This window comes from Rana temporaria, chromosome 4, assembly GCF_905171775.1.
Source record: "Rana temporaria chromosome 4, aRanTem1.1, whole genome shotgun sequence".
Lineage (NCBI taxonomy): Eukaryota > Metazoa > Chordata > Amphibia > Anura > Ranidae > Rana > Rana temporaria.
In genome coordinates, this window is record NC_053492.1 from 355,588,815 (window position 1) to 355,614,467 (window position 25,653).

General features: G+C 41.4%; 1 protein-coding gene across 6 annotated transcripts in view; it reads right to left on the minus strand.

Moving 5' to 3' along the window:
* PLEKHG1 (pleckstrin homology and RhoGEF domain containing G1) overlaps window positions 1-20,845 on the minus strand; it is a 306,586-nt gene extending 285,741 nt beyond the window's left edge. For all 6 annotated transcript variants that reach the window (XM_040350857.1, XM_040350856.1, XM_040350851.1 and 3 more), the window contains exon 1: window positions 20,548-20,845. The gene's annotated coding sequence lies outside the window, so the exon portion shown is untranslated. The remainder of the gene's footprint in view (window positions 1-20,547) is intronic.
* Between the last annotated feature and the right edge of the window lie 4,808 nt (window positions 20,846-25,653).

Consider the following 25,653-nt stretch of genomic DNA (forward strand, 5'->3'; position numbering starts at 1 on the left):
TTGTGTCAGTACATGGCATGGGACATCCTTTATTATGAGGGAAAGTATACAAGCCTTGGATCCCTGTAGATGCTGACTTTTATTTATTTCTTTATTTTTTTATTTATTTTTTTAAAGACTGAAGTTCCTCATTAAAATCTTTGCAATGTACATAGATCGCCACTCTTTGCAAATCTGAAAAAAAAGCCTGAGTCTAGAGATTTGCATTAAGTTTGTAAAGTAATTGTGCTTAGGAACACTAATAATCATCTTACAATATACAATTAAAATAATAAAAAGTTTTAGTTCTTTATTTTACTGACTACTAAACCACAATGTTCAGCCCTTGCTGGCTGGGTCTTAGAATTCATACCAAAGCCCTAAAATGTTGGTGCTCTAGTCTTTACATTTTATGTTAATTCCCTGCACTGCTGCTCTTTTCGGGTAACTTCACAGCTCTTGTCCCTAATAGTGGCCGCTGGCCACCCGCGATCGTTCCACAGAGAAGCAGAACAGGGATCTGTAAATGTAAACAAACAGATCCCCGTTCTGTCAGGAGAGTAGAGTGATCGTCTGTTCCTAGTGATCAGGAACAGCGATCTCTCTCCTCCTCCACTCAGTGCCCTGCCCCCACAGTTAGAAACACTTCCCAGGGAAAACATTTAACCCCTTGATCGACCCAAGTGTTAACCCCTTCCCTACCAGTGACATTTATACAGTAATCAGTGCATTTTTATAGCACTGTTGGCTGTATAAATGTCAATGGTCCCAAAAAAAGTGTTAAAAAGTGTCCGATCTGTCCGCCGCAATGTCGCAGTCCCGCTAAATTCGCTGATCACCGGCATTACTAGTAATAAATAATAAAAAATAAAAATGCCATAAATCAATTCCTTGTTTTGTAAACGCTATAACTTGTACCAAAAATATGTAGAAGAATACATATTGGCCTATACTGATGAAGACATTTTTTTTTTCATTTTTGTTTGTATATTTGTTATAGCAAAAAGTAAAAAATATAGTTTTTTTGTTTACAAAATTTCAGTCTTTATCTGTTTATAGCGCAAAAAAATAAAAAATGCAGAGGTGATCAAATACCATCAAAAGAAAGCTCTATTTGTGGGGAACAGCGTCATACGACCATGCAATTGTAAGTTAAAGTCACGCAGTGCCGAATCACAAAAAATGGCTTGATAAATAAGGGGGGAAATCATCCGGTCCTTAAGATGTTAATGAGAGCTAAACATGATTTTAGCAACCAATCAGAAATCACCTTTTAACGATCAAGCTTAAATAACCTGTATATGAATTATTTTATTGATTCAGATTAATAAAAAAAGGAAAACATGGATGGCAAGCTTATGTAATATGATTCAGTATAAAAGGGTCAAGAGTAGGGATGAGCTTCGAGTTTGAGTCGAACTCACCCCGGCGGAGAGAAGATCACCCGTCGCTGGATACCGACAACGTTGGAGCGGGTACCGAAAGTGGATTACCACCGCTGGATTTTTTTTTTTTTAATAATGACTTTTTTTTCATGGTGTGTGTGTGTTTTTTTACAATTATTTACACTTCTTTCGTGAAATGGTAGGGGTACAATGTACCCTATTACCAATTCACATAGGGGGGGCAGGATCTGGGGGTCCCCTTTGTTAAAGGGGTCTTCCAGATTCTGATAAGCCCCCCCGCCCGCAGACCCCCACAACCACCGGCCAGGGTTGTGGGGATGAGGCCCTTGTCACATGTTGAGGGCATGTGACCTGGTACGGTTCAGGAGGAGGCGCTCTCTCATCCCCCCCTCTTTTCTGCGGCCGGCCAGGTTATGTACTCGGATAAGGGGTCTGGTGTGGATTTTTGGGGGAACTCCACTCCATATATTTTTTTTAATTTGGGGTGGAGTTCCCCTTAAAATCCACACCAGACCTGAAGGGTCTGGAATGGATATTTGGGGGGAACCCCACGTAATTTTTTTTTTAAATTGACGGCGGGGTTCCCCTTAATATCCATACCAGACCTGAAGGGCCTGGTGATTGAATTTGGGGGGACCCCACAATTTTTTTTATTTTTTATGAATGAATTCTCTCTGAATTGCCGGGAGCCGACAATTCATTATAGCCGCGAGTCATTTTTAAATGACTTTTTTTCCTTCAGAAATGACACTTTGTGCAGAGACAGTTCTAAGTACGGGAAACATGCATACTTTACACCCCCCCCCCCTAGGTACGAAATTTAAAGGAATATTTCACTTTTATTGTTTCACTTTAAGCATTATTAAATTCACTGCTCCCGAAAAAACGGCCATTTTTACAAAAAAGTTTTGCATTGATACATGTCCCCTGGGGCAGGACCCAGATCCCCAAACACTTTTTAGGACAATAACTTGCATATTAGCCTTTCAAATTAGCACTTTAGATTTCAAACGTTCGAGTCCCATAGACTTTAACTGGGTTCTAAAGTTCACACGAACGTTTGGTGTGTTTGCAGGTTCTGGTGCGAACCGAACAGGGGGGTGTTCGGCTCATCCCTGGTCAAGAGTAATGACCAGCAGAAACTAATCAGAAACAATATTTTACTTAACCTGAAATTTTATTGGTTAATGTAGGTGACCTCTTTTAGCTAAATTTTTCCTAGCTCTTTCTCTTCTTTTTAGATACCAATGTATTCCCAGATAGCAAGGATAACTTGCCACAAATTTGTGGCAGTGTTGAATTGTAAATCTATTAACTTGCTGCACATTCTCATTGGCAAGTCATACACTTGCAGAGCACTTGAAGCACAAGTTCAAATTGACACTTTTCAAATTTGCAGCAAATTTGCGTGGCAAGTCTCTAGCAAGAGCAAAGTTGCAATAGTGAGTCTACAGCAGGAGCTCTGCAAGTCTACAGCATGAAAATTCAGCCACAGTGACCCCTGTGGTGGGATGACTATTGCACAACATAACTGAACCAGAACTTGGAGCAGACTTGCAGAATGTTTGCAAAGAAAGTTAATCTGGAGTCATGTAAGGTCCCTTTCACACAGATGTGTCCGTGCACGGGCTCCGTTTTGCTCAGTGGGGATCGCTCCGTGATTTTCCGTTTTCATCCGATCCGATACGCCAGACAGATGAAAAATAGGGTTTCCATCGGTCACACTTTGGCGGATCGAAGTGGGTCGAAGCTGACATCCGCCGCTCCATAGAGGTGCACGGAGGTTCAGGTCCACCTAAAAAAACTGGACATGTGGATCTGAACGGTCCGCCCGTGTGAAAGGGGCCTTATGCGAACTTGCTGTAATTGTGTTGCCTGGCAAGTCTATCAATAGCTTAGCAAGTAATTTTCATACTTGCAGCACAATTGCTTGCTATCTGGGTTATACAAACATAAGCAATATATTTCATTTTTTTTTTTTGTGACAATCTTCTTTATACATATTCTGGGGATTTTAAAAACAGCCCGCAGAGCAGATTTTGAAGACAGCCTGCAGAGCACACAAAATCTCATTTTATTCTTCCTGAATAAAGGATTCTTTGTGAACGAATGATAAAGGTTCCGCAGACATCAGATACATGCTTTCATCTAATAACTTGCAACAATAAACAGGCTGTAATTATACTTTATTCTAGTGATGTGAAACAGGTTATTTACTTTCCTGGCTCCCATATTAATATTTTACTGTTTTTCACATACTTTCCCTCCTGTGTAATGGAGCAATGAAAAACCGCACTACATCTTCTCAATGAGCACAAGACATATTTACAGCCTATACCTGTAATAGCAGGTTAATAATTTCACGTTTATTTTTAGACGCCAGACGGTGTGGCTTAGCACAACAATTAGGCAATGATTTTAAATCATACAACTGCAATACATGCTCAGGATTGAAATCACTTTTAATAATATTTTATTCACACGCAATGGATGAGTTGGCCACTTGAGATACAGGGAGCGTGTATCATTACTCTCCGAAGGACTATGCAAAACTTGCATCTATGTTCTGAGCTTTTGTGCAAAACTCCAGTGACCCATAGGCATGTGCACAGTGGGCTAGATTCAGCATTGATTTACGCCGGCGTATCTATAGATACGCCGCGTAAATTTAAAGCTGCGTCGGCGTATCTTCTTTCTGTATTCATACGCCGACATTAGCCTAAGATCCGACTGGCGTAAGTCTCTTACACCGTCGTATCTTAGGGTGCATATTTACGCTGGCCGCTAGGTGGCGCTTCCGTCGTTTTCGGCGTAGAATATGCAAATTACCTAGATACGCCGATTCACAAATTTACGTACGCCCGGCGCTATTTTTTTTTACGTCTTTTACGTTAGGCTTTTTCGGCATAAGGTTGCTCCTGCTATTATGAGGCGTACACAATGTTAAATATGGACGTCGCTCCCGCGTCGAATTTAGAATTGTTTACGTTGTTTGCGTAAGTCGTTCGCGAATAGGGCTGGACGTAATTTACGTTCACGTCTAAACCAATGACGTCCTTGCGGCGTACTTTGGAGAAATGCACACTGGGAAATTCCACGGACGGCGCATGCGCCGTTCGGGAAAAACGTCAATCACGTTGGGTCACAATCCATTTACATAAAACACGCCCCCCTCATACTCATTTGAATTAGGTGCGCTTACGCCGGCCCCATTTACTCTTCGCCGCCGCAACTTACGGAGCAAGTGCTTTGTGAATACTGTGTAAGTTGCGGCGGCGTAGCGTAAATAACATACGCTACGCCCACACAAACTTACGGTGGGCTACTTGAATCTAGCCCAGTGTGTGCAGAGTGTGCCCGGGAACACCCTAATCACCCTGTGTGGTGCAGACTGTCCTTGCTGCCCGTGTCCCCCCCTGAAGCGCTGCTGGCTTCCCTCCCCTCCTGTCCCACAGAATGCTGTGTCGGATTGTTTCAGGATGAAGACCGGAAGGGGCCAGTGAATATGTAATTTTCCAGCCCTTTCCTTTTCTAAATAAACATAATTAGTGATTGGTACCAATCACTCACTGTGTTCATTCATAACTGAAGCATAGTAAACTGTGTCTAATATGCTTCAGTTTGCGAATGAACAGGAAGCCGCTCAACACAGAGCACTTCCCATTCATTTACTGTCCAGTGCAGCTGAGGCTGCAGAGAAAGGGATTGAGGGATCACTGTCCCTTTCTTTGTCTTAAAAGAGAGGGGGTTTGAGCTTTGGGGTGCACACCCTAATGCAATAGGCTGCGCACACTTATGCAGTGGCCTTTATTTTTTCATAATACATCTTGTAACAATGGGGGTCTCCTGGCCACAAGGTAGAGTCCAGGCCACACTGTTAAACTCAATTAAAGCCCCACTCTGGGATTATTTGCTGTTGACAATGCATGTGCTTGTAATTACTTCTAGCCCATTCACATTGTTTGCAATCAAGCCCCAATGAAGGGGGCATTTTTGCACCCCCAAAACGCATTTGATACTCTTTGGATTATCCCCCTGACCTTTAATGGAAAAAAGTTGTATCTGGACCTCTTAGCAATGGTGTGGTGCTTCAATTTCCATCCTTGTTTTGGCTTGATCTTCAGTTTTTCACAATTGTAGAGGCTCTAATGCTTCTTACACACGACCGGTTTTCACGACAGGAAAACTGCCATGTTTGCTTTTTGTCTGGAAAATCAGTCGTGTGTAGTCTCCATAGCAGTTTTCCCAACGAGAAAACTGCCTGCAAAAAAAAATTAGAACCAGCTCTCTTTTTTCCCGTCGTGATTCCCGGCGGTCTTTTTCCCGTCACGAAAACCACTTGTGTGTATGCTTTTCGAGGATAAAAAAACGTGCATGCTCAGAATCAAGTATGAGACGGAAGCGCTTGTTTTGGTAAAAGTAGCGTTCTGTAATGGAGATAGCACATTCGTCCCGCTGTAACGGACTGAAAAGCACAAGGCTGAAAAGCGCGAATCGTCTCTCGCCAAACTTTTACTAACACAAGGATCAGCAAAAGCAGCCCAAAGGGTGGTGCTATTTGAATGGAACTTCCCCTTTTATAGTCCTGTCGTATGTGTTGTACGTCACCACGCTTTCGTCGGGCGGGATTTGGCATGAACGTCTGTATGCAAGGCAGGCTGGAAAGGAATCACGTCGGGAAAAACTTCGTTTTTTTTCTTGATAGGAAAACCGGTCGTGTGTACGAGGCATAAGGCTTGCAGACATGGGAGTTGATTTATTAAAGGCAAATCCACTCTGCACTACAAGTTCACTGAAAGTGTACTTGAAAGTGTACTTGAAAGTGCACTCGCTGTAAATCTGAGGGGAAGATCTGAAATGAGGGGAAGCTCTGCTGATTTTATCATCCAATCATGTATAGGTAAACATGCTGTTTTTTTTTCCTTGCATGTTCCCCGCAGATCTACGATGACTGCACTTCCAAGTGCACTTGCAGTACACTTTTAGTGCAAAGTGGATTTGCATTTCGTAAATAAACCCACCGGAGTCCCGAGAGCTGGCCCATAGAATTAGATAGAGTCAAATGACTGAACGTTTATACATATACAGTATATATATAGATATATATAGATATCTATCTATCTCTCTCTCTCTCTCTCTCTCTCTCTCTCTCTCTCTCTCTCTCTCTCTCTATATATATATATATATATATATATATATATATATATATATAGAGAGAGAGAGAGATATAGATCTATATATATATACAGTATATATATTCTGTGTATATATATATGTATATATATATATATATATATATATATATATATATATATATATATATATATAGATAGTGTGACAGGAAGTCAGGTGAATCTGTGGGTGTTGTCACAGACGGGAGATACATTTCTGCCTTGTTTGGACAATACACCAATCATTATCGGGTGTCGCCTACAAACGTAGCCAGAGAAAGGCTAAAGGCCGTTGAAAAACTTCAGCTGTTCAGAATGAGGCAATTAAGGCCTCTATAAGTAGCCCAGAGGATTACCACTAATTGGCTGCATCATCCTGAGTCTGTGTGAGTAAGGAGAGCAGTGCCAGAAGGTCTTCTGTGGAGGTGAGGAGAGGATTGATTTTTCTGTGTGATAAAAATCAAAAGACTATTGTTTTGTGCTGTATGACCTGCACTGTCTACCCAGCAGTAGGCTGTGTTAGACTTCATAGATAGGTTCCTGTGTGGAAGGTAGATGCCCAAAGTGGCTAGGATTTATTTTATGTTTGATTTTGTTTATGCTGTTTGGATGCTTGCAATTGTTTTCCAGCAAGATGGAAAAATAAACCAAAAACTTTGTTTTCAACTGTCTTCAACTGCCAGTCTGTATAAATTCAGTGTGTGGTGAACCCAACCAAGGGGTCACACACCCCGCTAGCGAGCTAACCCCCCACAATAGATAGATAGATAGATAGATAGATAAATAGATAGATAGATAGATAGATAGATAGATAGATAGATAGACATATGTATTTATTTAGGCCATCTATGAGCCTGTGAGCATAATAGGTGCAGACTTGATAGATGGAGTATATTACGTCTTCCTTGAAGGCTTGGAAAGGAACAACCCCATTGTGATGTCGGGGAAGGATGTAGCTTGCTACATGAAATGTATATGCTATTGTATGTTTTCCTTTACATAGAGGAAGCAATTGTAAATGCCAGTAAACTGCAGCTTTATCTAGGCACTAATAACATACAGACACATATGTCCCTGTGCCTGAAATAAATATAGCATTAGATATCTATCATTATACATTCACTCTTTGTGAGAATGTGACCATTCAACCATTTGTTCAAGGACATCAGCTGTAGTGCATTTTTCCTTTTTTTAAATAAAGGCAACTATCAAGGTTTTTTTAAGTGCGGCTGTCCATATTTTCTTTTTCCTTTTGAAACAGTTAGTATGTTTGTTGCTGTTTCTGTTCCCATTTGGGACATTTTCCCTCATATTAAATGTGGTCGCTAAAATAGAAACTACACAAAATATACAGCAGGGGCACAGACAGTAATACAAAAACTTGTTTTAAGAGTAGCATAAAGGAAGCATGAGAAATCCCTTTAGGGTCTTTTTTTTGTTGTCTATGAATCTGGAGAGAACTTTCCATTTCCTGTTTGCATGTGATTGTGTATTCTTTGCAAAGGGAAACTTCACCTCATTTACTAGTTCAATACCTTGGGCCAGATTCATGTAAACTTCAGACGGGCGTATCAGTAGATACACCGTCGTAAGTCCGAAACCCCGCCGTCGTATATTTAAGCGTATTCTCAAACTGAGATACGCTTAAATATTGCTAAGATACGACAGGCGTAAGTCTCCTACGCCGTCGTATTTAACGTCAATTATGTGGGGTCAAAGCTCATTTTAATACAACACGCCCACTGTCTGGACAATTTGAATTAGGCGTGCTTACGCCGGCCCATTTACACTACGCCGCCGTAACTTAGAGCGCAAGTTCTTTCTGAATACAGGACCTGCCGCTCTAAGTTACAGCGGCGTAGTGTATCTGAGATACGCTACGCCTGACTAAAGATAGGCAGATCTAGCTAAATCTAGCCCCATGTGTTTAGGTGGCATTTATTCAGCATTTTTAAAGCCTAACCGCCCCTTCAATGCCTGGCATGAATATTACAATGAGCACCAACAGTGCTGTACTCACAAGAGTGGTAGCATTGCATTGTGTTGTATTAAAAATATGCAGCAGGTTGCTTTCATGAGGCATTGACACTTGTCAGCTGCTTCCCTTGATTTTAATGGTAATTCTCTGTAGCTGCACCTTACCAGCACCTATAGAGTTTATGGTGCATTAGTGAATCTTTTATAAGGTATTAGCTGAGCACCGGGGGAGAGGCAGTGGCATTTCCTGTATCCCAGAATGCACTGGGAAGTAATAAAGAACTAGGACACAGCAGCAACAACCACTTCCTCTTTGTACAGAGCAGCTGTTTGGTAACACCATTTACTTCTATGTGCAGGCAAAAGCATCAAACCAGCCAGCATTACTGGCAGAGGCATTCAGCATTATTGTACTTGTTTCAGCAAAGTTAAACTGGACCAAGCCAATTGTCAAAGAGATCGAAGTATACAAATCCATCTTTCAGAGAATTCACAAAAATGTCTGCTATCACACCACAACCTAACTAAACCTCATACACCTCTACATCGCTTCCCTTTTTAAGCACTTCCCACTAACAACACTTTTATGGGCATTTATAAAGCATTCTTAAAGCTTTTTCAACACTTCAAAAACACATCAAAAACACATCATAAATGCTATGGGTGCGTAATGAGAATTGCTTAATTCTTCTTAATTAACACATGTGTGAACATGCCCTAAATCAACCTCTTTGAGAGGTCAGTTACTCAAAGTTGTGAAGCAAGAGGATCAGCATGACAAGTAACTTCAACTGGCCATACGCATTTTTCAGCCAGCAAGGTGAATGGTGGAGTCCTGTCCTCAACTCCCCCACCAGGACCTTGTATTCTGACCACGGCACCCTGATCGAGAAAAAATGTCCAACATGTCCCTTCAACAGAAGTTGATCAAACGATTGACTGCTGTTAAGTGGGGACAGCCACAACTGTATTCAAATTTAGGAGGTCGCTGCTGAACCAGCTGAATTTTGTTCAGTGTGTGACCAGCCTAAAGCCTTAGGCCTCGTAGACACAACCGAGTTTCTTGGCAAAAACCAGCAAGAAACTTGCTGGTAATTTTTTTTTGCAGAGGAAACCGGTTGTGTGTACACTTTTCGACAAGGAAACTGTCGAGGATCTCGTCGAGCCAAAAAGAGAGCATGTCTTCTTTTTCCTCAACGGGAATGGAGAAATTTGGCTCGCCGAGATCCTCGACAGCCTAACAAGGAACTCGACGAGCAAAACGATGTGTTTCGCCCGTCGAGTTTCTCGGTCGTGTGTACGAGGCTTCATACACACAATCAGATTTTCTACAGACCAAGCGTAGGACTTTTGTCCGAAGAGCGTTGGCAGTGAACTTGTATTGCATACAAACGGCAAAGAATTGTTGGCCAACAAACATGAAACTACGTGGTTTTTCAGCTCTTTAGCGCCACCCTTTGGGCAACTTCTGCTATTGTTGTGTTATGGCGAGCATTGCTTCTGAACATGCATGCTTGTACTTTGGATTTTTTTCCGACGGACTTGTGCTCGATTGATCGAATAATCCAACATCACACATTTGTTGTCGGAAAATTTTAAAGCATGCTATCCCACATTTGTTGTCGGAAATTCTGACAACAATTGTCCGATGGAGCATACAACCGGTTGCATTATCCGACAACATCCTTCCATCACACAATGCTTTACATTTGCAGAATGAGAAGTCAGCTACGGAAGCTTCTATGTTTCTAAAGTTTTACTTTAAAAAGAAAAATACAAATGTAGTTTTAATGACATTTCAAGGCAAATGTGATCTATTTTAACTGCACCACAAAACGGCAACATTTTTAATACTAAAGATATAACTCAGTATCAACTGCAAACAAAGCTTTTCTTTTCAGTTATCAGTGTCTTACAGAAGTTGAGGACAAAACTGTAACACGTCTGGAGTCAATATAAGAGTTTGCCTTCTCTTCTGCTTATAAAACAATACATGAAAAGACCTGCTTTCTTTGACAGTTCATTAGTACAATAGTTCCTTCCTATGGGATCTATACATATGTGAAGATATTCTGGGTGAAGGAAATTAGATTAAGGCTAATTCCTCCTTTCTGAAATAGTTTCATGTTACACCCATATTATACATGGTGATATTCCACAGCCTTCAACCCTCAAGCTGCCCCCCTTCCTATCTGAATCTGGGTGCTTCTGGCTGATTGATTTTTTAATTTGTTGCAGTTGTGCATGGCTCTGTCCTCGAAGCCACATGCAGGTTCGATCCTAGGCAGGGTGCACAGGGTGCTTTGCACCCAGGTGCCTGCAGAGGTGGGGGCGCCAAAGTGCTAGATTTCTCCCCTCCCTCCTTCTCTCCTTGTTTGTGTCCATCTAGAACTAATGTTCTGAGCAAAGGTGTGTGTCCGTCCAGAACTGATGTGTGAGCATAAGGCAGTCTGTCCAGCCTGGCAGTGCTCTGGGGAGGAGCCGCTCCTCTTCCTGACACAAGGGTTCTAGTTTTCAGTGGCTGCTAAGTGCTGATGTGCAGGAATGACTTCCCCACACTGGGAGTCTTGGATCCCGCACTGTCTCCACCAACTCCGGTTGGAATGCCTCCCCCTCCCATCTCTATCTCGGACTGCACAGAGAGAGAACCAAGGTAAGTCACAGTGTTCAGTGTGCTGTGTGCTGGGGAATGGCATCTCCAGCATCCCTTTACATGTGCTCTGGGCTGTCCCTGCTCTAGATGTTTTATGGCATGATAGATTGCATAGGATACACAGCTTCTGCCCATTCCTGCGCCTCAGTAGTCCATCTACAGATGTGATGTATAATGAGATGTACTAAGAGCCCTTTCACACTGACAGTGTGGGGGCGTTGGCGGTAAAGCGCTGCTAGTTTTATAGAAATATTTCTGCACCCAGGCACCTGTGACCCTAGGATCGGCCCTGGCCACATGGATCTGTCAATTGAAGATCAGAAGTCCCATCTGCTCCATAACCGAAGGTTAATATGGACCTGGGGCTGGAGGAAGAGTCTGCAGGAGCCTATGCATTGCACCTGCAAGTGGGGCAGACTCGATGGGCCACTTGGTTTTTTTTTCTGCCATCTCTCTTCTATATTTTATGCATTACCAGCTCCAATGTAAAAAATGCATAGAGGCCCATTTATTTTTCCTTTTGCAAATGGGTGCATTTATACATTTTTTACAAAATAGAACAGTCCTTCAAGGCAACCAATCAGGGTGAAGCAATAAATTGCTTTCACCCACAGCAGAATATACTTATGTTCCCTTTACTCTGGGCAACTGAATATAGTGGCACTGCATTGAAAGAAAGGTATAAGTTGCTGGGGAGGGATTTTGAAATAAATCAAACCTGTTCCCTTGCAGGCAGCAGCCTCTGATATCCTGCTTTTATCGCACAATGCTTGGTTGTTTTGACAGGTAAAGCTTTGGCACTTCCACATAGTGGCAAAACTGGCCCTCCCTTTCCTGACCCCTGTACATTTCTGTTGGCCAGTGGGACAGTCTATCAATGATGGGCCAATAGGAATGTGTAGGGAGGAGAAGGTATTGACAAAGATAGGTCTAGACTTTGCCTGCCAGAATGACCTGAGATTCAGAGGTGCCTGAACTTTAAACAAGCTATTGTTTTTTTTAATGACAGAGCTAAAGATGTTTGACCTTGCAGGGGTTTCACACTGCAAGTATTGCATTACATTGTTATACCTTGGTAAACACTTGTACTGGTTTTTGTTTTTTGTTAAAGGAATCTATGGTCTTGTAATGCTTTGTTTAGATAACCATGTAAAGAAACAAGGTTGTTGTATGCAATCTTGTCAATATGTGTTACAGTCAACCTGTGACTATTTGTGATGTGGACATACAAGTATTTACATAATATCGGCACAAAGTAAATATGCTTTAAAACACACCCTCACTGATCTCTGTACATGCAGGCACTGTGAAGCAATGCATTCTCAACATTTCTATCATAGGTACTCTGCTTGGGTTCTAGACAGATTCTCAGCAGCTTTTAGTTTAACTTTTAATTAGATTTATTTTTTAAATCTGTGTGCATTTCAGCTTTAAGTGTGCATTAAAATGCTGTCCTCCGTTTTTAATGATCTTTACTTCTAAAGCTGCTTCTACCTTGTATTTCCCCTAACCGTCCTATCTCTGGATGCTCAGCTCTAGCACCTCACGAGTGTGCACTCTGCAAGAGAACGCAGCTTGCTTAGCAATACATGCATAGTCCACTCTCGTTCTCACTGAGCTCAGTCAGTGCTGTGGTGTGTGGTTAGGAAAGCCATACTTGTTCTTAAGGTGCTGAGGTCATGCATCCATTGGAGAATATAAACAGCTTTGGTGATTAAACACAACATTGTGTCAGCCATGTTTTTTGGTCAACAATATTTTAATTATTGATGTAAAAATAAAAAAAGTTTTTTTTTGTATTTCTATTTTATAAGTAGCGTCTTAAAAGACCTGTATTCATTATGTTGTAGTGTGGAATGCCTTAAGGATGTTCGCATTCATAGTAACACATTTACCACTTCTTATGTATTTAAATTTGCCAAAATTACTTTAAACTGCATACTTTTTTAGGTTTTGGATATGGTGGTAAGTGTTTATGCCCCTGTAAGGTTTTTACTGTTTTCATTAATAAAACATTAGTACTCACTCACAGGATAAACCTCAAAGTGACTTTTATGAGGTCACCATCCATGTATGTGGCATGTAATATGTTTGCTTTCACGTTTTGTAACTTTTGGATGATGACCTCATAATGGTTGTTTTGCGGTTTATTCTGTGAGTCATCTCTGCCCTTTTCTTCATGTAAGTTTACCTATGGTATCACTATTAGCCCTGCATTCTGCAGCTGTTTCAAAGGTTCTGGAGCTGGATGGATTTGACTATAAGGTTTTTTCTGCTCTTTGTATCCTGGACAGAGAGATTTACCCTCTCTATTTGCTCTGTTGACCTGATTTTCCTGTTAAATAAAAATGAAAGAAAATCCAAAAGTTTCAAACAGAACAGGAGGGAAAATATTCCAATGGGAACACTTGCTTCATTGACAAATGTCAAAAGCTGGCCATAGATAGATTTGAACTATCTATGGCCAGGCGGAATGTACAACCAGGATTTCAGATTTTCGGCATATGATTTTTGCCAGTGGATAATGCCGCTGGCAATAATCACTGTATTCTCCCAGTAGGGATGGCTTCACCCACCCCAGGGAACACACAATAGCTCCGCAAGAGGGATTCCCTCATCAACCCTGACTGTGTTGATGGGGGAATCAAGTGATTTTCTGAAAATCACACCATCTATGGCCTGCCTAAAGCCCCATATACACGATCAGGCTTCTGCCCGGCCAAACTCACATCGGAATTCCGACAAAATTCCATTGGAGTAAAAGAGAACATGTTCTCTATCTAAACTCCGATGGAATTCATCGGAATTACTCCGATGGGGCATACACACGGTCGGAATTCTGATCATGTGTACAGGGCTTAAGAAGGCTTTTCCCTAACGTTTTTGTAGAGTACCTATAAAAGAATACTTTTCACTACCTGTTGCAACTGAAATGAGGCTGTAAATGGAGAAAAATCTCACCAATGGGAGGTGGCAAAAAAATAATATTTTAACCTTTCCGTATTTAATTTGAAATGCAAAAAGAAAGTTTGGCTTTAGATATACTTTAAAGCAACTCAGTCACTAGGGTGAAATGAGAAGAAACAGCGATCTGAAGACTCTTTAGAATCTGACACTTCTAGCAATGTCGGATTCCTGGTCCCTTGTTGCCACCTGTGGTTCCTTCTTCTGACCCCTACACCACTGCTGTATCCAATATTGGCCTGGGGGCTAGAGAGAGGAACCACAGGTTGGAGCAGGGGACCAGGGGTTCAGCACTCCCAGGAAAAAAAAATATGTGCTTGCTAAAAATATATTGTACTTTTCCTTGTATACAGTAGATGTAATTTATAAGGAGGAATATCTCATGGATGCACTGGACATGTCAAAGGACCTTTTGTAAAAGAACCATGGAATCGGCCATTTCTGAGACCTTCTTCTGTAAAATCGAATTGCCTGGCAGTCATGTTGTTCCTCCTGTTTCAGTCATTAAATTCTCTAACCCTGAATTTCCTTCCTGTTTTGCAAGTCCGTGACTCAGAAAATCCTAATGCTAGCAGCTCAGCGAGACAACTATTATTTTTTAGAGGTCAGCAAGTGAACCCCCGCGTGTTTAATTTATATACCAATGCTCTGTAGAAGACTGTATGCATGATGGGGGAAGACATTATTCAGCAATTACATATCCAGTTTGCATAGACTGCTCAAACAATATTTGCTTATTTAGCACTGTGTGAAATGTACACAGTCATTAAAGGGTAATTCCAGATAATCCATGCTATTTTCAGACAATACCAAGATGCCACAACTACTACTTTACAAATACTTTGCACATGACGTAAAGCAAATGAAGATAAATTACACACCATAGGCATTGTTATTTGAATTCTTCAAACTGGTCTCCTCTAACTCAGTATAATGAAATATTTAGGGAAGCATGCACATATCTGTGTTGCAGTAACATATGCAAAAGTACACATTTTACAGAAATGCACATTAACACATGCATCTATGTGTGTTACGGTGTGCTGCAAGCTGAATGGGGTCAGGAATTCAGGACTACGGTTACCTCAGACAAGAATTGAAAGACTATTGGCTGGCTACAAAAAGCGTTTACAAGCTGTGATACTTGCCAAAGGGGGCAGTACAAGATATTAACTCTGCAGGGTGCCCAAACTTTTGCACACACCATTTTTTTGTTTTTTGTAATTTTGAAAGTGTAAATGATGGAATTAAAATCTAACTTTTTATGACATATTATAAGAATGTCTAATCTGTAATTTGATGCCTTTTGGAGATTTTTCCATCTTTCCTTGGCTTCGTTATGCACATTAATACAAATTTTCACCTGGGGTGCCCAAACTTTTGATCCCCACTGTAAGTTGGACAGCCTCTTATTGTGAATAAATGATGATTATTTAATTTAAAAAGATGCCAAACTTGCTACTAGTGATAAGTGATATAACTACAATTGATTACTGTTTAATTGTAGTTTATTAATAATTACTTTCATGTTTACACAAGGATCACCCCTAATCACATCATAATAAAAGTGGCTATACACTTCCAAAGTCTTTAAGTGATGCAAAATATCGGGCCATGTAGTAGGTTCTTCTCCAAGAGATAGTGAGTATGTTTCAGTGTCTGGAGGTTCTGTTTTTTCTGCTAAAGCAATTAAAGCGGGAGTTCACCCAAATTTTTTTTTAACATTAGATTGATGCTCATTTTGTCAAGGGGAATCGGGTAGTTTTTTTTTAAATCGAAGCAGTACTTACCGATTTAGAGAGCGATCTTCTCCGCCGCTTTTGGGTATGGTCTTCCGGACTGGGCGTTCCTATTTGATTGACAGGCTTCCGACGGTCGCATACATCGTGTCACGAGTAGCCGAAAGAAGCCGAACGTCGGTGCGGCTCTATACAGCGCCTGCGCACCGACATTCGGCTACTTTCGGAAAATCGTGACGCGATGTATGCGACCGTCGGAAGCCTGTCGGAAGCCTGTCAATCAAATAGGAACGCCCAGTCCCGCAGCCCATACCTGGAAGCAGCGGAGAAGATCGCTCTCTAAAACGGTAAGTACTGCTTCGAATTAAAAAAAACTACCCGATTCCCCTTGACAAAACGAGCCTCAATCTAATGTTAAAAATGTATTTTTCGGGTGAACCTCCACTTTAAGCATGATGGAAAATCTACTGTATAGGTTTGGTGTTGGAAAAGATATAATTTCTGGTCACCATGACGAACAATCTGTATGATTTTTGTGCTGGAAAAGATAGCATTTCTGGTCACCATGATGGACAATCTGTATGTTTGGTGCTGGAAAAGATAGCATTTCTGGTCACCATGATGGACAATCTGTATGTTTGGTGCTGGAAAAGATAGCATTTCTGGTCACCATGATGGACAATCTGTATGTTTGGTGCGGGAAAAGATAGCATTTCTGGTCACCATGATGGACAATCTGTATGTTTGGTAGTGGAAAAGGTACCGTATTTGCCGGCGTTTAAGACGACTGGGCGTATAAGATGACCCCCTAATATCCAGCTAAAATGTTGGTTTTGGGATATACTCACTGTATAAGATGACCCCTCACTGTGCCATTATTACATGCCTCGCTGTGCCATTATTACATGCCTTGCTGTGCCATTATTACATGCCTTGCTGTGCCATTATTACATGCCTTGAAAGTGCAGAGAAGAGCAACCAAACTGATAAGAGGCATGGAGGAGCTCAGCTATGAGGAAAGATTAGAGGAACTAAATTTATTCACTCTTGAGAAGAGGAGAATAAGGGGGGATATGATCAACATGTACAAATATATAAGAGGTCCATACAGTGAACTTGGTGTTGAGTTATTCACTTTACGGTCATCACTAAGGACAAGGGGGCACTCTTTACGTCTAGAGGAAAAGAGATTTCACCTCCAAATACGGAAAGGTTTTTTCACAGTAAGAGCTGTGAAAATGTGGAACAGACTCCCTCCAGAGGTGGTTCTGGCCAGCTCAGTAGATTGCTTTAAGAAAGGTCTGGATTCTTTCCTAAATGTACAGAATATAACTGAGAACTAAGATTTGTAGGTATAGTTGATCCAGGGTAAATCCGATTGCCTCTCGGGGGATCAGGAAGGAATTTTTTCCCCTGCTGTAGCAAATTGGATCATGCTCCGCTGGGGTTTTTTGCCTTCCTCTGGATCAACTGTGGGTATGGAGTTGGGTGTATAGGATTTTACTGTGTTTTTTTATTTTGTTTTTTGTGGTTGAACTGGATGGACTTGTGTCTTTTTTCAACCTGACTAACTATGTAACTATGTAACTATGTAACTATAAGACGACCCCTGACTTTTGGGGCATTATTTTAGATGCAAAAAGTTGTCTTATACGCCGGAAAATACGGTAGCATTCCTGGATAGGATGGTGGAAAATGTATATGTTTGGTGGTGGAAAAGGTAGTGTTCCTGGACAGCATGATGGACAATCTTTATGTTTGGTGGAGAAAAGAGTAGCATTTCTGGACAATGAATGACCAAACACCAAGTGAACATAGTGATGAACAAATATCCTTCCGTTTATCATAACCAATGGCAGATCTGACCATAAACGTGTTACTTCTACTGAACAACATATTTTAACGTAATTCATAAATCCGTTATTTCTCCAGCCAAATATGTGAATGGAAAGATGATCATGAGTCTCATTACTTGAAGTGTGGGACTTGAAGTGTAGAAAGGTAAAGAGGCACTGGAATAGAATTGTGGGGTGGGTAGGATATTTGCTGGGTAGTTGTGTAGCTTTAACATTTGTAGCAAATTTGTTCCTTCCAGGGGGTCAAGGAAAGGGATAGCAAAATAAAAAATCTTGATAATACTGACCAGACTGACTGAGCTATTTAGAAGAAGAACTTGTGAGAAGTTCAGCTCAGATAGGTGATATTATTCAGCAGATCTCAACATTTCTGATTTTAGAGTTTTATGGTGAGTTGGGAGGTTTGCCTTCAAATGGAAAGAGTAATTTCCACTAAACATAAAGACAACTTTCCAGATACTTTTGTTGTCTGATATTATCTTTTATTTTATGTGATTGGATATGTACGACCTATTTGTTATATGTATATGGATTCGATACCAATAAAAAAATACTGAACATCATCTTTCATCTTGCGTGGTAAAGTCGCTGATTGATGTTACATCTTCCCACCCCCTCATCAATGAAAAAAGTTGGCATAATAATTTAAACAGTTTTTTCCATTTGCACAAGAGAAAAATAAACTTCACAACACCAGATATTTCATGCAAAAAAATGCAAGTACCCATTAACATTGTTGTCCGATCCCACAACAACTGTTATTGGTGTGGATGCCCACAGACTGCACCTGACGCCCCCAACTGACAGATCTCAGGGAAGCAGTTATCAGCTGCATTGGATAATTTTGGAGGATCGCTTTTGTTACTCCAGAGATAAGCCATCACCGGATGTGTCTGCTGAACACCCCCTCCCACCTGCATTGATATAAACATTCATGCTGGGGTAATCTGCATGCACATTTAAGAAAAGATCTTTTAGCGGGTGGATTTTACTTGCATGTATGACTGGTCCCTGTCACTTTAGGTTAGCTTGATTTACTGTAAATCTGACCACCGGCAGATTTAAACCGGGCTAACCCAAAGTGACAGCTGCCAATCATCAACTGTAGTGAAACAGATCAGGGGCTAATCTCTAAATGAAATGACCTCATCATACAGAGTGAAGGTGCTTTCAAGTAATGTGTACCCCTGGCATGCCGAAGCTGCCTTTCACACACTGGAGACGCAGACAATAAACATAAAGTAGTAATCTTCACAATGCAAATGCAATCATTACCTGTCTCAACTAAGCCTTCAGAAGAGATTTGGATTACATGACTCAGGGTTATTGGAGCCAACAAGATAACAGACTGAAACTGGACCAATTACACTAGATTATCAATACAGGAAGAACACAAACAAACACTGGCAAAGTGTTCACTTCAAAACCATAAATGTAAAAAGTGTCACAAAGCAAAAAAAAAAGAATCTATGCAATGTTATATAGAAAGCTGTGCAGTTTCAATATTTGTTCAGTGGACTGTAACAGGGTTAGACCGGCTACAGTCACACTTGAGAGTCGGCATCGGTTGTTTGTTTGTTTTTTGCACATTTATATATATATGTGTTTCGTTGTGTGTTTTAGGCTTGAATGTTTTTGTGTTATCCAATGGAAAGAGAAGAAGGTTGTAAGGCTTGAATGTTTTTGTATTATCCAATGGAAAGAGAAGAAGGTTGTAAGGCATGAAATTAAGTTAAAAACGCACATCATGCATGTTTTTTTTTTGTGCACATTTATATATGTGTTTCTTTGTGCGTTTTAGGCTTGAATGTTTTTGTGTTATCTAATGGAAAGAAAAGAAGGTTGTAAGGCATGAAACGAACATCATGCATGTTTTTTTTTTTGTGCACATTTATATATGTGTTTCGTTGTGCGTTTTAGGCTTGAATGTTTTTGTGTTATCTAATGGAAAGAAAAGAAGGTTGTAAGGCATGAAACGAACATCATGCATGTTTTTTTTTTTGTGCACATTTATATATGTGTTTCGTTGTGCGTTTTAGGCTTGAATGTTTTTGTGTTATCTAATGGAAAGAAAAGAAGGTTGTAAGGCATGAAACGAACATCATGCATGTTTTTTTTTTGTTGGCGCCCCTAATGAAATCAATTGGGGCCAAAAACGTGCAATCATGACCCATACCTTTTCTAAAATTTGGGCTCAGATGTGAACACACACACACAATACAACATGGAAATATGAGTGTCAACCGTTAAAGCGCTTCTGGAAACGCACTTTAAATCGCTCAGGTGTGATTGGGGGCTCGTTCTTCCACAGCAACTTCATACAGGACATGCAATCTTAAACCTTTTTTTAATGAAACTACCAACAGAGCGTTCTCAGCGAATATTTACCTAGTAGCATTGTATTTTAAATGTAATACAGTCACTGCCAAAGAAAATGGGTGTGATTGGATCTTTTATACTAAGTTTCAATGAACTGAATGATTGCTCTTTGTTGCAGGGAAAATTAACTCTTCCAAGCGTCTATAAATGTATTGTCTTTGCTCGGATTTTCCTCTAAGTACGATGAGGATTTCCTGTTGGAAGCAGAGAACACTATAGTTTCCAGCTGCAGCAGAGACTCTATACATAGACTGCAGTAGAGCAAGACAGAACCTGTCAGTATAGTGAATCCTTTAATCCCACATTTAAGGTCCTGTACCTCTAACTCTTCATCAGCAAGAATCAGATGAAGCTCAGCTAGCGTCCTTCTAAAACAAATTTCTTTTAGGGTTAAGCATCTATAATGCAAGCATGAATTTTTACCTTTCTATGTCCAACTCTTTATCCATATAATCCACCCTTGCAGGGATGTCCCAATGAGAAAGGCGTAGCAGAATAAGAGAAACTTCTTTGTTCTAGTTGAGATCCCAGCCCAGCAAGTTAGAAAATGCACAGTCTGCTCTGCAGAGCCTCTAAAAACCTTCAATGAAACATTGTCCAGGCTGAGCAGTTCTAGTTGGCATATGATTTCAGCACTGCTGCTTCTCAGTCCCAGCACCAAGGCACTCACTACCATGCAGCCTGTGCTACTGTACTGACTCCTCACCCCCTCCTCTTGGCCCTACCCTCTGCTGCAGCAGCTGATCCAGAGAAAAGACCTACCCCTCCTTTTCCTTCCCTTCCACTCCCCAGCCAAAGGGTTGAGGCTGTAGGATACGTCTCTGGAGAACTGCCAATTCTAAGCACCGAGACTATTTCTCCAGTCCTTGAGAAGTCCGCCACTGTTATTAAAGCTTTTTTTTTTTTTTTTCTGCAGGATAACAATCGTAAACTGAAATATTTAGAGCAAGGCTTTAAAGTGGAATTAAAGTTCTTTAAAAAAAATATTGCTAGTAGGTAGAGTTTTTTTCCTTAGTGGTGGCGATAAGCAGCACAATTTTATATGATTGTATTGTCCATTGATTTACTGTCCGGCAGAAAAACACAGTTTGAAGATTGATCAGCACCAACGCATTTATTTTAAATTGTTCGATGTGATCAGATCATGTACAGAAAATAGATAAAAAAAAAAAAACAAGTTATGCATCGTACACACGATCGGAATTTCCGATGAAAAAAGTCAGACGGAATTTTTTCATCAAATATTCCGACCGTGTGTGGACTTTTTTTTCGTCTGAGTTTAGAAATAGAACATGTTTTATTTTTTTCAGATCGACAATTTCCGATCGTCTGTGTGGAATTCCGACGGAGAAAAAAACATGCATGCTCAGAATCAAGTCCACGCATGCCTGGAAGCATTGAACTTCATTTTTCTCGGTTCGTCGTAGTGTTTTACGTCACTGCGTTTTGGAATTTGGTCTCATATTGTGTATGCAAGACAGCTTGAACGAAATTCCGATAAAAAATTCCATCGGATTTTATCCCATCATAGCATATAAAGAACCGATTAATCGACTTCAATCCTATGTTATGTACTATAATCTACAAAAAACTTATTGAAAAGCTATCGATATATTGCTGTACATTGGGGGGCAGATTCTCGTAGATCGGCGTAAATGTCGGCGGGCGTAACGTATCTCATTTACGTTACGTCGCCGCAGGTTTGCGTGTAAATTTGCGGCAGGGTAGCGTAAATCACCCGGCGCAAGCCTGCCTAATTCAAATTTGGCGGGTAAGGGGCGTGTAGCATTTAAATTAAGCGCGTTCCCGCACTGAACGTACTGCGCATGCGCCGTCCGAAAAATATCCCAGGGTGCGTTGCTCCAAATGACGTCGCAAGGACGTCATTGGTTTCGACGTGAACGTAAATGGCGTCCAGCCCCATTCACGGACGACTTACGCAAACGACGTAAATTTACAAATTTCGACGCGGGAACGACGGCCATACTTAACATTGATTGTGCCTCATATACCCAGGGGCAACTTTACGCCGGGACAAGCCTAACGTAAACGTCGTAACTTTACTGCGTCGGCCGCGCGTACGTTCGGGAATTCGCGTATCTAGCTAATTTGCATACTCGACAGGGAAAACGACGGAGGCGACACCTAGCGGAAAAAAAAATTGCATTTAAGATCCGATGGCGTATCTGTTGGATCTAATGGTTATCTATGCGTAACTGATTCTAAGGCCTCGTACACACGGCCGAGTAACTCGACGTGCCAAACACATCGAGTTCCTCGGCCAGTTCAGTCCTGGAGCCGCCGAGGACCTCGGCGGGCCGAGTTCTCCCATAGAACAACGAGGAAATAGAGAACATGTTCTCTATTTCCTCGCCGAGGTCCTCGTCGGCTTCCTCGGCCGAAAGTGTACACACGGCCGGGTTTCTCGGCAGAATTCAGCCAGAAACTCGGTCGGAAGCTGAATTCTGCCGAGGAAACTGGTCGTGTGTACGGGGCCTGAGAATCAGTCGCATAGATACGACAGCCCAGGTTAGGACTTACAACGGCGTACATGGCGTTGCGCCGTCGTAAGCCCTTTGAGAATCTGGGCCATGGATTTTATTTTTGGTACAAATTAACCATTTTACCCCCTTCCTGACCAAGCTCTTTTTTGCGATGCGGTACTGCGTCGCTTTAACTGACAATTGAGTGGTCGTGCGACATTGTACCTAAACAAAAGTATTTTTTCCCACAAATAAAGCTTTATTTTGGTGGTATTTGATTACCTCTGCGTTTTTTATTTTTTCGTGCTATAAACAAAAAAAAGAGCGAAAATGTTGAAAAAATTTTTGTACTTTTTGCTATAATAAATATCCCAAAATATCAGTTTAGGCCAATATATATTCTTCTACATATTTTTGGTAAAAAAAATCGCAATAAGCATATATTGATTGGTTTGTGCAAAAGTTATCGCATCTACAAAATAGGGGATATATTTATGGCATTTTTATTATACAGTAAAACCTTGTTTGAGAGCGTTTTGCAAGACAAGCAAAATGTTTTAATACATTTTGCCTTGATATACAAGCGATGTCTTGATATAAGAGTAGCGTCATGTCACAACTGAGTATAAAAAGAAGAGAGGAGACTCTAAGGCCTCGTACTCACGACCAAACATGTCTGCTGAAACTGGTCCGCGGACCAGTTTCAGCGGACATGTTCGTTCGTGTGTAGGCAGTAACGTACAGAATTCCAGCAAACAATCGTCGGCCAGACCGTTTTCCAACGAACAACTGTTTCCTGGTCTTGCTTTAAAACAGTCTGCTGGAATCGTGTCCGTCAGACATGTTCGGTCGTCTGTACACAAAAGCAGCGTACAAAAACCCCGCGCATGCTCAGTCCAAATGAGGAGACGGGAGCGCTCGTTCAGGTAAAACTCGCGTTTCTTTGGGATATGGCACATTCGTCATTAGAAACCTTTTATTCTAGCAAGAGAACAATGTCTTAAAAAGGCGCACTAAACCACATTTTAAAGCCTCGTTTGATTAATTCTTCTCTTGCTAGAATAACCCCGTTCTCTTGCTGATGCAATTTCAATAGAGTTGTCCCATACTGAAATGTCACATTTCTTGCTTGTGATGTAATCCTTTAATAATGTTTTCTATGCCAGACGTGTGTTTTGGTTGGTGGTCCTCCATAATTTAGAGTATTCATTTTTGTAAAGGAATGTGCATTTTTTTAATTTCTTTTTTTGTTTCTAGTTATGTCACCATTTAAACTATTTTTTTTTTACATGTATTTTTAATTTTTTTTTTTTTTTTTTGGTGTTTCATTAGAGAATATTAAACCATGTTGGCACACCAAATGTCCCCCCCCCCCCCCAAGGAGTGTGTCCTTTGTAAATTACCCATTGTATATTTATTAAAGGTTTGCTGCCTAATAATCCCCACAGTATATCAAACAATAGACATGTTTTCAAATGAAAGCAAAAGGCCTTTTATTCTGGCAAATGTCATCACAAAAAAATAAAAAGAACGGCAGCACTAGAATAGATAGCAAACTATATGCAAACTTGCATTTCCAACATGGTGAAGGATAAACTTCCAAGCCTCAGGAGCCAAACACAAAAATATTAAGCAGCAGCACACAAACAAAGGAACCCAAACTGTGGTAGTACAAACAAGATGTCCTTTATGTGGAAGGAAATGGAAGGCAGAAAATCAACGTTTCCTCCTCTTTCCAGCCTTCCCTCCAGGCAGCCTTCCAGCGGATCGAACACGGGGTCTTGCAGGTGGGGTTGATGTGGCAGCAGGAGGATGGTGTTCCGCAAGCCGGGCCGGGTCACATAGCCCAGTGTCTGGGGTCAGCAGGCCCCTCTGCATCCACCAAAGTACCTGGTTCATCAGGGCCTTTGCCAGTCTTCTCTGGTCCTCCTCCCCTTCATTTAAATCATGGGCCAATGAGGCACTGAAGGCCTCTGTGGGGTTGAGGGGGGCCCTCATGATGGCGCTTGCCTCCTGGATCATGCGGAGGCTTGCCTCCTCCACAGGCCTCAACTGCCTCCTTCGGCCTGATGGCCTCACCTGGGGGGGAGAAGACTGGCTGGTGGTGGTTCTCCTGGCCGGGTGGACCTGCTGCAGGCCACTGGGCCCAGCCTCCTCCTGGCTGCCACTGACCCCGGCCTCCTCCTGGCTGCCACTGACCCCGGCCTCCTCCTGGCTGCCACTGACCCCGGCCTCCTCCTGGCTGACAGACACCTGAGGATCTGCCACCTCCTGGCTGATCTCTTCTTCCTGTGTGTAAAAAAAAGGAATTTTTTTACAATTTCGCTAAATAAAACCACACTCATTTTCATGTTTTTCGTTCAGTATTTTCTGTTCATTATTACTTGAATACACTCTACTTCTGACCCCTGCAGTTGTCATCCCTGACACCTATTTGTCTGTACACCTTTTTGTTTGTTTTTTTCCAGCTTGGTTTTTTTTTTTCAATATCTAATCATTAATCCACCAAGAATTATTTAGGCCATAAATATAGAGGAAACTACTATACCTCCTCATCGAAGGGTGGCAGATCTGCATCTCTGTCAGCCAGGCCCTCTTCCTCCGACTCTGCAGGGCTGTGGTCATCTGGGGAATGTCCGCTGGAAGGTAGCATGGAGGAAAGGTTGGAAGAAAGACTGGACATCGTTTTCCTGCCTTCCATTTCGTCCCGCAAAAAAGCCATCTGTTTATAATACCACAGTTTGGGTTCCTTTGCTTGTCTTGCTGCTGCTCCCGATTTTTTGATTTTATTAGCTTTGTATGCTCTCCTGTATGTGCTTCTGAGGTTGGCAAGTTTATCCTTCACCATGTTGGCAGTGCATCCTGGCACCCAAGTTTGCATATAATTTGCTAGCTCTTCTAGTGCTGCCGCTCGTACCTCTTTATTGCAATATAACGAGTGTTTTGAATTCCACAGGATGGGCGTGTCCTGGTATTTTTGAAGTAAGGCCTCTATAGATTCCTTGCTTTGTAGGAGGTCCATTGCAATTTTTGAAAAATTATATTT